The sequence below is a fragment of the Cherax quadricarinatus genome, chromosome 15 (assembly GCF_038502225.1).
Source record: "Cherax quadricarinatus isolate ZL_2023a chromosome 15, ASM3850222v1, whole genome shotgun sequence".
Classification (NCBI taxonomy): Eukaryota; Metazoa; Arthropoda; class Malacostraca; order Decapoda; family Parastacidae; genus Cherax; species Cherax quadricarinatus.
Window position 1 is genome coordinate 38,787,720 of NC_091306.1, and position 17,805 is coordinate 38,805,524.

General features: G+C 43.7%; 1 protein-coding gene across 2 annotated transcripts in view; it reads left to right on the forward strand.

Annotated features, from left to right (window-relative positions):
- Positions 1–17,805, forward strand: part of c12.2 (von Willebrand factor A domain-containing protein c12.2) — a 590,945-nt gene that overhangs the window by 142,460 nt on the left and 430,680 nt on the right. Inside the window, exon 1 of one of the 2 annotated variants that reach the window (XM_070085297.1) lies at positions 15,342–15,449. The exons of the other annotated variant lie outside the window; for it this stretch is intronic. The gene's annotated coding sequence lies outside the window, so the exon portion shown is untranslated. Of the gene's footprint in view, positions 1–15,341; positions 15,450–17,805 lie in introns of those variants that run through there. 2 annotated transcript variants of the gene reach the window in all.

Consider the following 17,805-nt stretch of genomic DNA (forward strand, 5'->3'; position numbering starts at 1 on the left):
ACACTCTTCACTTGTTATCTTGTTTCACATGTTCTTCACTGGTTATCTTCACACTTCACTGGTTATCTTCACACACTCTTCACTTGTTATCTTCACATTTCACTGGTTATCTCCACACACTCTTCACTGGTTATCTTGCTTCACACGCTCTTCACTGGTTATCTTCACATTTCACTGGTTATCTTCACACTTCACTGGTTATCTCCACACACTCTTCACTGGTTATGTTGCTTCACACACTCTTCACTGGTTATCTTGCTTCCCACGCTCTTCACTGGTTATCTTCACATTTCACTGGTTATCTTCACACTTCACTGGTTATCTTCACACACTCTTCACTGGTTATCTTGCTTCACACACTCTTCACTGGTTATCTTCACATTTCTCTGGTTATCTTCACACTTCACTGGTTATCTCCACACACTCTTCACTGGTTATCTTGCTTCACACTCTCTTCACTGGTTATCTTGCTTCCCACGCTCTTCACTGGTTATCTTCACATTTCACTGGTTATCTTCACACTTCACTGGTTATCTTCACACACTCTTCACTGGTTATCTTGCTTCACACACTCTTCACTGGTTATCTTCACATTTCTCTGGTTATCTTCACACTTCACTGGTTATCTCCACACACTCTTCACTGGTTATCTTGCTTCACACGCTCTTCTCTGGTTATCTTGATTCACACACTCTTCACTTGTTATCTTGTTTCACATGTTCTTCACTGGTTATCTTCACACTTCACTGGTTATCTTCACACACTCTTCACTGGTTATCTTGATTCACACGCTCTTCTCTGGTTATCTTGATTCACACACTCTTCACTAGTTATTTTGCTTCACACACTCTTCACTGGTTATCTTGCTTCACACACTCTTCACTGGTTATCTTGCTTTACACGCTCTTCACTGGTTATCTTCACACACTCTTCACTTGTTATCTTGCTTCACACACTCTTCATTGGTTATCTTGCTTTACACGCTCTTCATTGGTTATCTTCACACACTCTTCACTTGTTATCTTGCTTCACACACTCTTCACTGGTTATCTTGCTTCACGTAATCTTCACTGGTTATCTTCACACACTCTTCACTGGCTATCTTGCTTCACACGCTCTTCACTGGTTATCTTCACACTTCACTGGTTATCTTTTCACACTCTTCACTTGTTATCTTGCTTCACACACTCTTCACTGGTTATCTTGCTTCACATGCTCTTCACTGGTTATCTTCACACTTCACTGGTTATCTTCACACACTCTTCACTGGTTATTTTGCTTCACACACTCTTCACTGGTTATCTTGCTTCACACACTCTTCACTGGTAATCTTGCTTCACATTCTCTTCACAGGTTATCTTGCTTCACACACTCTTCACTGGTAATCTTGCTTCACATGCTCTTCACTGGTTATCTTCACACTTCACTGGTTATCTTCACACACTCTTCACTGGTTATTTTGCTTCACACACTCTTCACTGGTTATTTTGCTTCACACACTCTTCACTGGTTATCTTGCTTCACACACTCTTCACTGGTTATCTTGCTTCACATGCTCTTCACTGGTTATCTTCACACTTCACTGGTTATCTTCACACACTCTTCACTGGTTATTTTGCTTCACACACTCTTCACTGGTTATCTTGCTTCACACACTCTTCACTGGTAATCTTGCTTCACATTCTCTTCACAGGTTATCTTGCTTCACACACTCTTCACTGGTAATCTTGCTTCACATGCTCTTCACTGGTTATCTTCACACTTCACTGGTTATCTTCACACACTCTTCACTGGTTTTTTTGCTTCACACACTCTTCACTGGTTATTTTGCTTCACACACTCTTCAGTGGTTATCTTGCTTCACACACTCTTCAATGGTTATCTTGCTTCACATGCTCTTCACTGGTTATCTTCACACACTCTTCACTTGTCATCTTGCTTCACACACTCTTCACTGGTTATCTTGCTTTACACACTCTGCACTGGATATCTTGCTTCACACACTCTTCACTGTTTATCTTGCTTCACGCACTCTTAGTTATCTTGCTTCACACGCTCTTCACTGGTTATCTTGCTTCACACGCTCTTCACTGGTTATCTTGCTTCACATAGTCTTCACTGGTTATCTTGCTTCACACACTCTTCACTGGTTATCTTGCTTCACACGCTCTTCACTGGTTATCTTGCTTCACGTACTCTTCGTTGGTTATCTTGCTTCACACGCTCTTCACTGGTTATCTTGCTTCACACGCTCTTTACTGGTTATCTTGCTTCACACACTCTTCACTGGTTATCTTGCTTCACACGCTCTTCACTGGTTATCTTGCTTCACGCACTCTTCATTGGTTATCGTGCTTCACACGCTCTTCACTGGTTATCTTGCTTCACATAGTCTTCACTGGTTATCTTGCTTCACACACTCTTCACTGGTTATCTTGCTTCATACACTTTTCACTGATTATCTTGCTTCACATACTCTTCACTGGTTATCTTCGTACACTCTTCACTGGTTATCTTCACACACTCTTCACTGGTTATCTTGCTTCACACACTCTTCACTGGTTATCTTGCTTCACACACTCTTCATTGGTTATCTTGCTTCACACGCTCTTCACTGGTTATCTTGCTTCACACGCTCTTCACTGGTTATCTTGCTTCACATAGTCTTCACTGGTTATCTTGCTTCACACACTCTTCACTGGTTATCTTGCTTCATACACTTTTCACTGATTATCTTGCTTCACATACTCTTCACTGGTTATCTTCGCACACTCTTCACTGGTTATCTTGCTTCATACACTCTTCACTGGTTATCTTCACACACTCTTCACTGGTTATCTTGCTTCACACACTCTTCACTGGTTATCTTCACACACTCTTCACTGGTTATCTTGCTTCACACACTCTTCACTGGTTATCTTGCTTCACACACTCTTCACTGGTTATCTTCACACACTCTTCACTGGTTATCTTGCTTCACATACTCTTCACTGGTTATCTTCACACACTCTTCACTGGTTATCTTGCTTCACACACTCTTCACTGGTTATCCTGCTTCTCACGCTCTTCACTGGTTATCATGATTCACACGCTCTACACTGGTTATCTTCACACACTCTTCACTTGTTATCTTGCTCACACAATATTCACTGGTTATCTTGCTTCACATACTCTTCGCTGGTTATCTTCACACACTCTTCACTGGTTATCTTGCTCCACACACTCTTCACTGGTTATCTTGCTCCACACACTCTTCACTGGTTATCTTGCTTCACACGCTCTTCCCTGGTTATCTTGCTTCTCATGCTCTTCACTGGTTATCTTCATGCACTCTTCACTGGTTATCTTGCTCCACACACTCTTCACTGGTTATCTTGCTCCACACACTCTTCACTGGTTATCTTGCTCCACACACTCTTCACTGGTTATCTTGCTTCACACACTCTTCACTGGTTATCGTGCTTCACATACTCTTCTCTGGTTATCTTACTTCTCACACTCTTCACTGGTTATCTTGCTTCACACACTCTTCACTGGGTATCTTGCTTCTCATGCTCTTCACTGGTTATCTTGCTTCACACGCTCTTCACTGGTTATCTTGCTTCACACGCACTTCACTGGTTATCTTGCTTCACACCCTCTTCACTGGTTATCTTGCTTCTCATGCTCTTCACTGGTTATCTTGCTTCACACGCTCTTCACTGGTTATCTTGCTTCTCATGCTCTTCACTGGTTATCTTCATGCACTCTTGTTATCTTGCTTCACACCCTCTTCACTGGTTATCTTGCTTCACATACTTTTCACTGGTTATCTTCCTTCACACGCACTTCACTGGTTATCTTTCTTCACACGCTCTTCACTGGTTATCATGCTTCACACACTATTCACTGGTTATCTTGCTTCACACACTCTTCACTGGTTATCTTCCTTCACACAATCTTCACTGGTTATCTTCCTTCACACACTCTTCACTTGTTATCTTGCTTCACACACTCTTCACTGGTTATCATGCTTCACACGCTCTTCACTGGTTATCTTCCTTCACACACTCTTCACTGGTTATCTTGCTTCACACACTCTTCACTGGTTATCTTGCTTCATACACTATTCACTGGTTATCTTGCTTCACACACTCTTCACTGGTTATATTGCTTCACATACTCTTCACTGATTATCTTGCTTCACACACTCTTCACTGGTTATCTTGCTTCACATACTCTTCACTGATTATCTTGCTTCACACACTCTTCACTGGTTATCTTGCTTCATACACTATTCACTGGTTATCTTGCTTCACACACTCTTCACTGGTTATATTGCTTCACATACTCTTCACTGATTATCTTGCTTCACACACTCTTCACTAGGTTATCTTCACACACTCTTCACTGGTTATCTTGATTCACACACTCTTCACTGGTTAGCTTGATTCACACACTCTTCACTGGTTATCTTCACATTTCACTGGTTATCTTCACACTTCACTGGTTATCTTGCTTCACACACTCTTCAATGGTTATCTTGCTTCACACACTCTTCACTGGTTATCATGCTTCACACGCTCTTCACTGGTTATCTTCCTTCACACACTCTTCACTGGTTATCTTGCTTCACACACTCTTCACTGGTTATCTTGCTTCATACACTATTCACTGGTTATCTTGCTTCACACACTCTTCACTGGTTATATTGCTTCACATACTCTTCACTGATTATCTTGCTTCACACACTCTTCACTGGTTATCTTGCTTCACATACTCTTCACTGATTATCTTGCTTCACACACTCTTCACTGGTTATCTTGCTTCATACACTATTCACTGGTTATCTTGCTTCACACACTCTTCACTGGTTATATTGCTTCACATACTCTTCACTGATTATCTTGCTTCACACACTCTTCACTAGGTTATCTTCACACACTCTTCACTGGTTATCTTGATTCACACACTCTTCACTGGTTAGCTTGATTCACACACTCTTCACTGGTTATCTTCACATTTCACTGGTTATCTTCACACTTCACTGGTTATATTGCTTCACACACTCTTCAATGGTTATCTTCACACTCTCTGCACTGGTTTTTTGCTTCACACTTCACTGGTTATCTTGCTTCACACACTCTTCACTGGTTATCTTGCTTCACACACTCTTCACTGGTTATTTTGCTTCACACTTCACTGGTTATCTTGCTTCACACACTCTTCACTGTTTAACTTGCTTCACACGCTCTTCACTGGTTATTTTGCTTCCCACACTCTTCACTGGTTATCTTCCCACGCACTTCACTGGTTATCTTGCTTCACACACTCTTTACTTGTTATCTTGCTTCACACGCTCTTCACTGGTTATCTTGCTTCACACACTCTTTACTGGTTATCTTGCTTCACACGCTCTTCACTGGTTATCTTGCTTCACACACTCTTCACTGGTTATCTTCACACACTCTTCACTGGTTATCTTGCTTCACACACTCTTCACTGGTTATCTTCACACACTCTTCACTGGTTATATTGCTTCACACGCTCTTCACTGGTTATCTTGCTTCACACTCTCTTCACTTGTTATCTTCACACACTCTTCACTTGTTATCTTGCTTCACACACACTTCACTGGTTATCTTCACACACTCTTTACTGGTTATCTTGCTTCACTCTCTTTGCTGTGTTATATTGCCTCACACTTTTCACTGTGTTATCTTGCTTCACACTCTTCACTGTGTTATCTTGCTTCACACTCTTCACTGTGTTATCTTGCTTCACACTCTTCACTGTGTTATCTTGCTTCACACTCTTCACTGTGTTATCTTGCTTCACACTCTTCATTGTGTTATCTTGCTTCAAACTCTTCTCCATGTTATCTTGCTTTACACTCTTAACCATGTTATCTTGCTTCACTCTCTTCATTGTGTTATCTTGCTTCACTCTCTTTGCTGTGTTATCTTGCTTCAAACTCTTATCCATGTTATCTTGCTTCACACTCTTCACTGTTATCTTGCTTCACACTCTTCACTGTGTTATCTTGCTTCACACTCTTCACTGTGTTATCTTGCTTCACACTCTTCACTGTGTTATCTTGCTTCACAGTCTTCACTGTGTTATCTTGCTTCACAGTCTTCACTGTGTTATCTTGCTTCACAGTCTTCACTGTGTTATCTTGCTTCACACTCTTCACTGTGTTATCTTGCTTCACAGTCTTCACTGTGTTATCTTGCTTCACAGTCTTCACTGTGTTATCTTGCTTCACAGTCTTCACTGTGTTATCTTGCTTCACAGTCTTCACTGTGTTATCTTGCTTCACACTCTTCACTGTGTTATCTTGCTTCACAGTCTTCACTGTGTTATCTTGCTTCACAGTCTTCACTGTGTTATCTTGCTTCACACTCTTCACTGTGTTATCTTGCTTCACACTCTTCACTGTGTTATCTTGCTTCACACTCTTCACTGTGTTATCTTGCTTCACTCTCTTCACTGTGTTATCTTGCTTCACACTCTTCACTGTGTTGTCTTGCTTCACAGTCTTCACCGTGTTATCTTGCTTCACACTCCTCACTGTGTTATCTTGCTTCACAGTCTTCACTGTGTTATCTTGCTTCACAGTCTTCACTGTGTTATCTTGCTTCACACTCCTCACTGTGTTATCTTGCTTCACAGTCTTCACTGTGTTATCTTGCTTCACAGTCTTCACTGTGTTATCTTGCTTCACACTCTTCACTGTGTTATCTTGCTTCACAGTCTTCACTGTGTTATCTTGCTTCACACTCCTCACTGTGTTATCTTGCTTCACAGTCTTCACTGTGTTATCTTGCTTCACAGTCTTCACTGTGTTATCTTGCTTCACAGTCTTCACTGTGTTATCTTGCTTCACAGTCTTCACTGTGTTATCTTGCTTCACACTCTTCACTGTGTTATCTTGCTTCACAGTCTTCACTGTGTTATCTTGCTTCACACTCTTCACTGTGTTATCTTGCTTCACACTCCTCACTGTGTTATCTTGCTTCACACTCTTCACTGTGTTATCTTGCTTCACAGTCTTCACTGTGTTATCTTGCTTCACACTCTTCACTGTGTTATCTTGCTTCACAGTCTTCACTGTGTTATCTTGCTTCACAGTCTTCACTGTGTTATCTTGCTTCACAGTCTTCACTGTGTTATCTTGCTTCACACTCTTCACTGTGTTATCTTGCTTCACAGTCTTCACTGTGTTATCTTGCTTCACACTCTTCACTGTGTTATCTTGCTTCACACTCCTCACTGTGTTATCTTGCTTCACACTCTTCACTGTGTTATCTTGCTTCACAGTCTTCACTGTGTTATCTTGCTTCACACTCTTCACTGTGTTATCTTGCTTCACAGTCTTCACTGTGTTATCTTGCTTCACACTCCTCACTGTGTTATCTTGCTTCACACTCCTCACTGTGTTATCTTGCTTCACACTCTTCACCGTGTTATCTTGCTTCACACTCCTCACTGTGTTATCTTGCTTCACAGTCTTCACCGTGTTATCTTGCTTCACACTCTTCACTGTGTTATCTTGCTTCACACTCCTCACTGTGTTATCTTGCTTCACACTCTTCACCGTGTTATCTTGCTTCACACTCCTCACTGTGTTATCTTGCTTCACACTCTTCACCGTGTTATCTTGCTTCACACTCCTCACTGTGTTATCTTGCTTCACACTCTTCACCGTGTTATCTTGCTTCACACTCCTCACTGTGTTATCTTGCTTCACAGTCTTCACTGTGTTATCTTGCTTCACACTCCTCACTGTGTTATCTTGCTTCACACTCTTCACTGTGTTATCTTGCTTCACAGTCTTCACTGTGTTATCTTGCTTCACACTCCTCACTGTGTTATCTTGCTTCACAGTCTTCACCGTGTTATCTTGCTTCACACTCTTCACTGTGTTATCTTGCTTCACACTCTTCACCGTGTTATCTTGCTTCACACTCCTCACTGTGTTATCTTGCTTCACACTCCTCACTGTGTTATCTTGCTTCACAGTCTTCACCGTGTTATCTTGCTTCACACTCTTCACTGTGTTATCTTGCTTCACACTCTTCACCGTGTTATCTTGCTTCACACTCCTCACTGTGTTATCTTGCTTCACACTCCTCACTGTGTTATCTTGCTTCACAGTCTTCACCGTGTTATCTTGCTTCACAGTCTTCACTGTGTTATCTTGCTTCACACTCTTCACTGTGTTATCTTGCTTCACACTCTTCACCGTGTTATCTTGCTTCACACTCCTCACTGTGTTATCTTGCTTCACACTCCTCACTGTGTTATCTTGCTTCACAGTCTTCACCGTGTTATCTTGCTTCACACTCTTCACTGTGTTATCTTGCTTCACACTCTTCACCGTGTTATCTTGCTTCACACTCCTCACTGTGTTATCTTGCTTCACACTCCTCACTGTGTTATCTTGCTTCACAGTCTTCACCGTGTTATCTTGCTTCACACTCTTCACTGTGTTATCTTGCTTCACACTCTTCACTGTGTTATCTTGCTTCACACTCTTCACCGTGTTATCTTGCTTCACACTCCTCACTGTGTTATCTTGCTTCACACTCCTCACTGTGTTATCTTGCTTCACAGTCTTCACCGTGTTATCTTGCTTCACACTCTTCACTGTGTTATCTTGCTTCACACTCTTCACCGTGTTATCTTGCTTCACACTCCTCACTGTGTTATCTTGCTTCACACTCCTCACTGTGTTATCTTGCTTCACACTCTTCACCGTGTTATCTTGCTTCACACTCTTCACTGTGTTATCTTGCTTCACACTCTTCACCGTGTTATCTTGCTTCACACTCCTCACTGTGTTATCTTGCTTCACACTCCTCACTGTGTTATCTTGCTTCACAGTCTTCACTGTGTTATCTTGCGTCACACTCCTCACCGTGTTATCTTGCTTCACAGTCTTCACTGTGTTATCTTGCGTCACACTCCTCACTGTGTTATCTTGCTTCACAGTCTTCACTGTGTTATCTTGCGTCACACTCCTCACCGTGTTATCTTGCTTCACAGTCTTCACTGTGTTATCTTGCGTCACACTCCTCACCGTGTTATCTTGCTTCACAGTCTTCACTGTGTTATCTTGCGTCACACTCTTCACTGTGTTATCTTGCGTCACACTCTTCACCGTGTTATCTTGCGTCACACTCTTCACTGTGTTATCTTGCGTCACACTCTTCACCGTGTTATCTTGCTTCACAGTCTTCACTGTGTTATCTTGCGTCACACTCTTCACTGTGTTATCTTGCGTCACACTCTTCACCGTGTTATTTTGCTTCACACTCCTCACTGTGTTATCTTGCTTCACAGTCTTCACTGTGTTATCTTGCTTCACAGTCTTCACCGTGTTATCTTGCTTCACAGTCTTCACCGTGTTATCTTGCTTCACAGTCTTCACTGTGTTATCTTGCTTCACAGTCTTCACTGTGTTATCTTGCTTCACACTCTTCACTGTGTTATCTTGCTTCACAGTCTTCACCGTGTTATCTTGCTTCACAGTCTTCACTGTGTTATCTTGCTTCACAGTCTTCACTGTGTTATCTTGCGTCACAGTCTTCACCGTGTTATCTTGCTTCACACTCCTCACTGTGTTATCTTGCTTCACACTCCTCACTGTGTTATCTTGCTTCACACTCCTCACTGTGTTATTCTGCCTCACACTGAATATTCTTTCATTACATCATTACTTCACAATTACAGCAGCAGTTGGGTTCTTAATGACCTTGTTAAATAGTTTGACTTAAGTCTGTCCGTGTGGACAAAGAGAACCATAAAGTGAACACTTAAGTGGATGGTCCATGGTCAGGGGTAACCTTAAGTGTTCCATGGTTAGTCAGAGGTGACCTTAAGTGTTCCATGGATAGTCAGAGGTAACCTTAAGTGTTCCATGGTCAGTCAGAGGTGACCTTAAGTGTTCCATGGATAGTCAGAGGTAACCTTAAGTGTTCCATGGATAGTCAGAGGTGGCCTTAAGTGTTCCATGGTTAGTCAGAGGTGGCCTTAAGTGTTCCATGGTCAGTCAGAGGTGACCTTAAGTGTTCCATGGATAGTCAGAGGTGGCCTTAAGTGTTCCATGGTCAGTCAGAGGTGACATTTAAGTGTTCCATGGCCAGTCAGAGGCAACCTTAAGTGTTCGTTTGCCAGTCAGAGGTGACTAAGTTCTCCATGGCAGTGTGGTAGTACCCTGTTGTTCTATATGGTAGTGTTCTTCTACCCCATTCTTCCCAGTTATTTATGCCCATCATTCAGTTATATACTTCAATGGTAACAGCTGTTATTCTACGTCTCTTAAGAGAGTGAAGGTTTTAATCTCTCATTCTGTCTTATGAGATATTCCTTATTCAGTGGACTCATTTTGATATCCTTCTCTGTATGCTCTCCAGTGCATTTATATCCATTCAGACATTCTGTAGTATGGTGACCAAAACTGAACTGCATAATCTAGGTGAGGCCTTACTAGTGATGTATGGAGCTGTAAAATAACTTTTGGACTCCCGCTACTCTTGTCTTAGATTAAGGTTTCTGCTTACCAAAACTCCCAACCTTTTTTTCTCATTGTGTATAATCAAGCTCTTCATCAAATAGTTTATAAGTACGATAGTCAGTTTCATTCCCAATGATGAGGTTTTACACTTGTCTACCATTGAACTGAATCTGCTACTTTTCAAAGCATGACTTCAGTTTGTTCAACTCTAACTGAAGTTCAGTTTTATCTTCCTTCGAATCTATAATTTGGCTTATTTTTGTCTCTTCAGTGAATTTATTGATGGCATTTGTTATTCCTTGATCAAGGTCATTTGTGTAAATTATGAGCAACATTGGGCCTAAAACTGATCCTTGTGGAACTAGTGACTGGTCCCCATTCAGATTTCACCCCAGTGAAAGTCCAGGAAATCCAGTCATATTGACTTTCACTATTATTACTACATTATCATGCCTAGCAGCCATAACAATTTCATCCCAAAGAAGTCTCCCTCTCTCCCTTTTTTAAGTTGGTATATTACTCAAAATAAATTCTCTTGTTCTATAAATTCTACCCAAACAAATTGTGTGTCAAATCCATCAATTTTTCTACCAGTTTTTATACAACAATTAATATTTTCTCAAACATACGTCACTATCAAAATTAATCTCCATAATCTAAGTGAAGCCTTATTGAAAAGTTATAGTGATACTGACAGTATGTAGATAAATATATATGTACAGTTCAAGATATTTATTGAGGAAACTTTGCCATAAGTGACTTCTTCAGTCCTAGTACAGTAGGGCTCCACCTAGTACAGTAGGGCTCCACCTAGTACAGTAGGGCTCCACCTAGTACAGTAGGGCTCCACCTAGTACAGTAGGGCTCCACCTAGTACAGTAGGGCTCCACCTAGTACAGTAGGGCCCCACCTAGTACAGTAGGGCTCCACCTAGTACAGTAGGGCTCCACCTAGTACAGTAGGGCTCCACCTAGTACAGTAGGGCTCCACCTAGTACAGTAGGGCTCCACCTAGTACAGTAGGGCTCCACCTAGTACAGTAGGGCTCCACCTAGTACAGTAGGGCTCCACCTAGTACAGTAGGGCCCCACCTAGTACAGTAGGGCTCCACCTAGTACAGTAGGGCTCCACCTAGTACAGTAGGGCCCCACCTAGTACAGTAGGGCTCCACCTAGTACAGTAGGGCTCCAGCTAGTACAGTAGGGCTCCACCTAGTACAGTACGGCTCCAGCTAGTACAGTAGGGCTCCACCTAGTACAGTAGGGCTCCACCTAGTACAGTAGGGCTCCACCTAGTACAGTAGGGCTCCACCTAGTACAGTAGGGCTCCACCTAGTACAGTAGGGCTCCACCTAGTACAGTAGGGCCCCACCTAGTACAGTAGGGCTCCACCTAGTACAGTAGGGCTCCAGCTAGTACAGTAGGGCTCCACCTAGTACAGTAGGGCTCCACCTAGTACAGTAGGGCTCCACCTAGTACAGTAGGGCCCCACCTAGTACAGTAGGGCTCCACCTAGTACAGTAGGGCTCCACCTAGTACAGTAGGGCTCCACCTAGTACAGTAGGGCTCCACCTAGTACAGTAGGGCCCCACCTAGTACAGTAGGGCCCCACCTAGTACAGTAGGGCTCCACCTAGTACAGTAGGGCTCCACCTAGTACAGTAGGGCTCCACCTAGTACAGTAGGGCTCCACCTAGTACAGTAGGGCTCCACCTAGTACAGTAGGGCCCCACCTAGTACAGTAGGGCTCCACCTAGTACAGTAGGGCTCCACCTAGTACAGTAGGGCTCCACCTAGTACAGTAGGGCTCCACCTAGTACAGTAGGGCTCCACCTAGTACAGTAGGGCTCCACCTAGTACAGTAGGGCTCCACCTAGTACAGTAGGGCCCCACCTAGTACAGTAGGGCTCCACCTAGTACAGTAGGGCTCCACCTAGTACAGTAGGGCTCCACCTAGTACAGTAGGGCTCCACCTAGTACAGTAGGGCTCCACCTAGTACAGTAGGGCCCCACCTAGTACAGTAGGGCTCCAGCTAGTACAGTAGGGCTCCACCTAGTACAGTAGGGCTCCACCTAGTACAGTAGGGCTCCACCTAGTACAGTAGGGCTCCACCTAGTACAGTAGGGCTCCACCTAGTACAGTAGGGCCCCACCTAGTACAGTAGGGCTCCACCTAGTACAGTAGGGCTCCACCTAGTACAGTAGGGCTCCACCTAATACAGTAGGGCTCCACCTAGTACAGTAGGGCTCCACCTAGTACAGTAGGGCTCCACCTAGTACAGTAGGGCTCCACCTAGTACAGTAGGGCTCCACCTAGTACAGTAGGGCTGCACCTAGTACAGTAGGGCTCCACCTAGTACAGTAGGGCTCCACCTAGTACAGTAGGGCTCCACCTAGTACAGTAGGGCTCCACCTAGTACAGTAGGGCTCCACCTAGTACAGTAGGGCTCCAGCTAGTACAGTAGGGCTCCACCTAGTACAGTAGGGCTCCACCTAGTACAGTAGGGCTCCACCTAGTACAGTAGGGCTCCACCTAGTACAGTAGGGCTCCCCCTAGTACAGTAGGGCTCCACTTTTTGGTGTTTCACCTTACGGCATTCTGCTAATACTGTGATCTCAAATTATGACCAAAACTTTCTATATGGCAAGTGGTCTTTCAAATAGGGCGCGGGCCACCCAGTTTGTTTACAATATCCATGAGCACATCTCTCTATTATGTAATAGTAATCACTCTTGAGCACATTAAATGTCTAATTTTACATCATTATAGACATTTTCATTAATCCATCTATGATATTTTCTTCAAAATTATATAAGAAACATGTTACATAGCATATAAACATGCTGTTTATATGCTATGGAGGTGTGGTTGCCGGGTGGAGGGAAAACATTACGTAATACTAATAATAATCACTCTTGGGCACATTAAATGTCTTATTTTATGTTAATACAGACATTTTCATTAATCCATCTAAGTACACCCCACAGTAGAATAAATTAACATAAATATGAGATGTGGTAGCCAGGTGACTTGTAGGACTTGTGGTAGCCAGGCAACTTGTAGGACTTGTGGTAGCCAGGCAACTTGTAGGACTTGTGGTAGCCAGGCAACTTGTAGGACTTGTGGTAGCCAGGCAACTTGTAGGACTTGTGGTAGCCAGGCAACTTGTAGGACTTGTGGTAGCCAGGTGACTTGTAGGACTTGTGGTAGCCAGGCAACTTGTAGGACTTGTGGTAGCCAGGCAACTTGTAGGACTTGTGGTAGCCAGGCAACTTGTAGGACTTGTGGTAGCCAGGCAACTTGTAGGACTTGTGGTAGCCAGGCAACTTGTAGGACTTGTGATAGCCAGGCAACTTGTAGGACTTGTGGTAGCCAGGCAACTTGTAGGACTTGTGGTAGCCAGGCAACTTGTAGGACTTGTGGTAGCCAGGCAACTTGTAGGACTTGTGGTAGCCAGGCAACTTGTAGGACTTGTGGTAGCCAGGCAACTTGTAGGACTTGTGGTAGCCAGGCAACTTGTAGGACTTGTGGTAGCCAGGCAACTTGTAGGACTTGTGGTAGCCAGGCAACTTGTAGGACTTGTGGTAGCCAGGTAACTTGTAGGACTTGTGGTAGCCAGGCAACTTGTAGGACTTGTGGTAGCCAGGCAACTTTTAGGACTTGTGGTAGCCTGGCAACTTGTAGGACTTGTGGTAGCCAGGCAACTTGTAGGACTTGTGGTAGCCAGGCAACATGTAGGACTTGTGGTAGCCAGGCAACTTGTAGGACTTGTGGTAGCCAGGCAACTTGTAGGACTTGTGGTAGCCAGGCAACTTGTAGGACTTGTGGTAGCCAGGCAACTTGTAGGACTTGTGGTAGCCAGGCAACTTGTAGGACTTGTGGTAGCTAGGCAACTTGTAGGACTTGTGGTAGCCAGGCAACTTGTAGGACTTGTGGTAGCCAGGCAACTTGTAGGACTTGTGGTAGCCAGGCAACTTGTAGGACTTGTGGTAGCCAGGCAACTTGTAGGACTTGTGGTAGCCAGGCAACTTGTAGGACTTGTGGTAGCCAGGCAACTTGTAGGACTTGTGGTAGCCAGGCAACTTGTAGGACTTGTGGTAGCTAGGCAACTTGTAGGACTTGTGGTAGCCAGGCAACTTGTAGGACTTGTGGTAGCCAGGCAACTTGTAGGACTTGTGGTAGCCAGGCAACTTGTAGGACTTGTGGTAGCCAGGCAACTTGTAGGACTTGTGGTAGCCAGGCAACTTGTAGGACTTGTGGTAGCCAGGCAACTTGTAGGACTTGTGGTAGCCAGGCAACTTGTAGGACTTGTGGTAGCCAGGCAACTTGTAGGACTTGTGGTAGCCAGGCAACTTGTAGGACTTGTGGTAGCCAGGCAACTTGTAGGACTTGTGGTAGCCAGGCAACTTGTAGGACTTGTGGTAGCCAGGCAACTTGTAGGACTTGTGGTAGCCAGGCAACTTGTAGGACTTGTGGTAGCCAGGCAACTTGTAGGACTTGTGGTAGCTAGGCAACTTGTAGGACTTGTGGTAGCCAGGCAACTTGTAGGACTTGTGGTAGCCAGGCAACTTGTAGGACTTGTGGTAGCCAGGCAACTTGTAGGACTTGTGGTAGCCAGGCAACTTGTAGGACTTGTGGTAGCCAGGCAACTTGTAGGACTTGTGGTAGCCAGGCAACTTGTAGGACTTGTGGTAGCTAGGCAACCTGTAGGACTTGTGGTAGCCAGGCAACTTGTAGGACTTGTGGTAGCCAGGCAACTTGTAGGACTTGTGGTAGCTAGGCAACCTGTAGGACCTGTGACGAAAACCAGACACGTTCATCTAGTTTGTTTACTTTATATGTGGGTGCGGTGGGGAGGGCTGCCCTTCCTGGCTACCCATACTTCCCAACCTGACTTCATACAAATAAAACTCACCTCTCATCCTACATTAAGACTGCAAATATTTTAAGGTAATTAATAACTGTACTGTATATGCATTTTATCGCTCTAGGGAGCTTAATGTCGTAGTAGGCATAAGTGGCCAGGCAGGATGCCATACCTCCCCCACAACTTTCTACAAATAAATATTTTTCACCTCTTACCCTACATTACCAGTAAGACTACAAATATTTTAAGGTAAGTAATGCATGTACTGTATATGAATTTTATCACACTAGGGAGCTTTAAGCATCGTAGTGTAGTATGTGTGGGTGGGGTGGCCAGGAGGGCTACCACACCTGACTTCTTAGAGTAAATCTTAATCACCTTTTGCCCTACATTAAGACTACAAATATTTTGAGGTAAATAGTGAGTGTACTGTGTGTGCATTTTACTTTTTAATGCCTAGTTCTATTGCTAACTAAATATATGTTAGTGTAAACTTGTTATCTGGCATTTATATGCATTTATAAATGGAAAAAGTGGAGTTCTGCTTTCTGGTGAAGTCTGCTTTCCGGCAGTAGCCTGGAACCTAACCTGCCGAGTAAGTGGGGCCCTATTCTACAGAGAAAATTGAGAAACAGGTATGTATAGTGGCGGGAGTCAGGTGGCAGGCTGTGAGAGGGTAGTGGTGGTGGTAGTAGTAGTAGTACTAGTAGTAAGTAGTACAGCTGAGTTGTGATGGGTGGCAGTAGTAGTAGTAGTACAGCTGAACTGTAATTGGTGGGATTTAAGAGGGACCTGTCAACAGTGGAATAATATACAGTGGTCCCCCGCTTTTCGTAGTTCCCGGCAATCGTAAATTTCGCCAATTGTAGGGGTATTTTCATATAAACATGGACTCGCTTTTCATAGGTTGACTCGCGAGTCGTAGTTCGTCTGGGACGCGTACCCATGGCATGAGCCAGGGCGGCAGCCAGTCTGGCATTGTTTACCAGTGAGCGAAGGTCCCCTCACGTGCTCCAGCGAAATATTTCATAATATTCCATTTATTTTAGTGCTTGCAAGTACTAAATCATTTACCATGGCTCCAAAGAAAGCTCCTGTGCCAAGCCTGTGGTAAAGAAGGTGAGAAATATGATTGAATTTAAGAAAACCATCATTGAACAATATGAAAGTGGTACAAGTGTGGCCGAACTGTCCAGGATGTATAAGAAACCCTACACAACCTTATGTTCCATAGCGGCCAAGAAAAATGAAATAAAGGATGCTGTTGTTGCAAAGGGAGTAACTATGCTGACAAAAATGAGATCACCAGTACTGGAAGAGGTTGAGAAGTTATTATTGGTGTGGATAAATGAGAAACAATTAGCAGGAGATACTCTTATGACTTCGATTATTTGTGAAAAGGCTAGGCAGTTGCATAAAGATTTGGTAAAGAAATTGCCTGCAAATAGTGGTGATGTGAGTGAATTTAAGGCCAGCAAAGGCTGGTTTGAGAGATTTAAGAACCGTACTGGCATACACAGTGTGGTAAGGCATGGTGAGACTGCCAGTTCGGTCCACAAGGCGGCTGAAAAATATGTGCATGAATTCCTGGAGTACATAGAGGCTGAAGGACTGAAACCTGAACAAGTGTTCAATTGTGACGAAACAGGCCTCTTTTGGAAGAAAACGCCAAAGAGGACCTTCATTACACAAGAGGAAAAGGCAATGCCAGGACACAAGCCTATGAAAGACAGGCTGACGCTAATGTTCTGTGCTAATGCTAGTGGAGATTTCAAAGTGAAGCCATTACTAGTGTACCATTCTGAAAATCCCAGAGTGTTCAGGAAAAACAATGTTATGAAGAGTAAATTGTGTGTGTTTTGGAAATCTAATAGTAAGGCATGGGTCACGAGGGAAATTTTCGTCGAGTGGTTCAGTGAAGTGTTTGGCCCTAGTGTGAAGGAGTATCTCCTGGAAAAGAAATTGGATCTCAAGTGCGTGCTAGTAATGGACAATGCACCTGCTCATCCTCCAAACTTGGATGACCTAACTTTCGAGGAGTTTGGGTTCATCACAGTAAAGTTCTTGCCCCCGAATACCACTCCTCTCCTCCAACCCATGGACCAGCAGGTTATTGCAAACTTTAAAAAACTCTACACAAAAGCAATGTTTCACAGGTGCTTGACTGTGACCACAGACACTCACTTGACCCTAAGGGAATTTTGGAGAGAACACTTCAGCATCCTCCATTGCATAACCCTTATAGGTATGGCTTGGGAGGGAGTGACTACCAGGACTTTGAACTCTGCCTGGAGAAAATTGTGGCCAGATTGTGTCGACAAGAGGGATTTTGAAGGATTTGGGACTGAACCTAATGAGCCTATGTCTGTTGTAAAATCAATTGTGGCACTAGGGAGTTCCATAGGGTTGGATGTGAGTTTGGAGGATGTGGAAGAATTG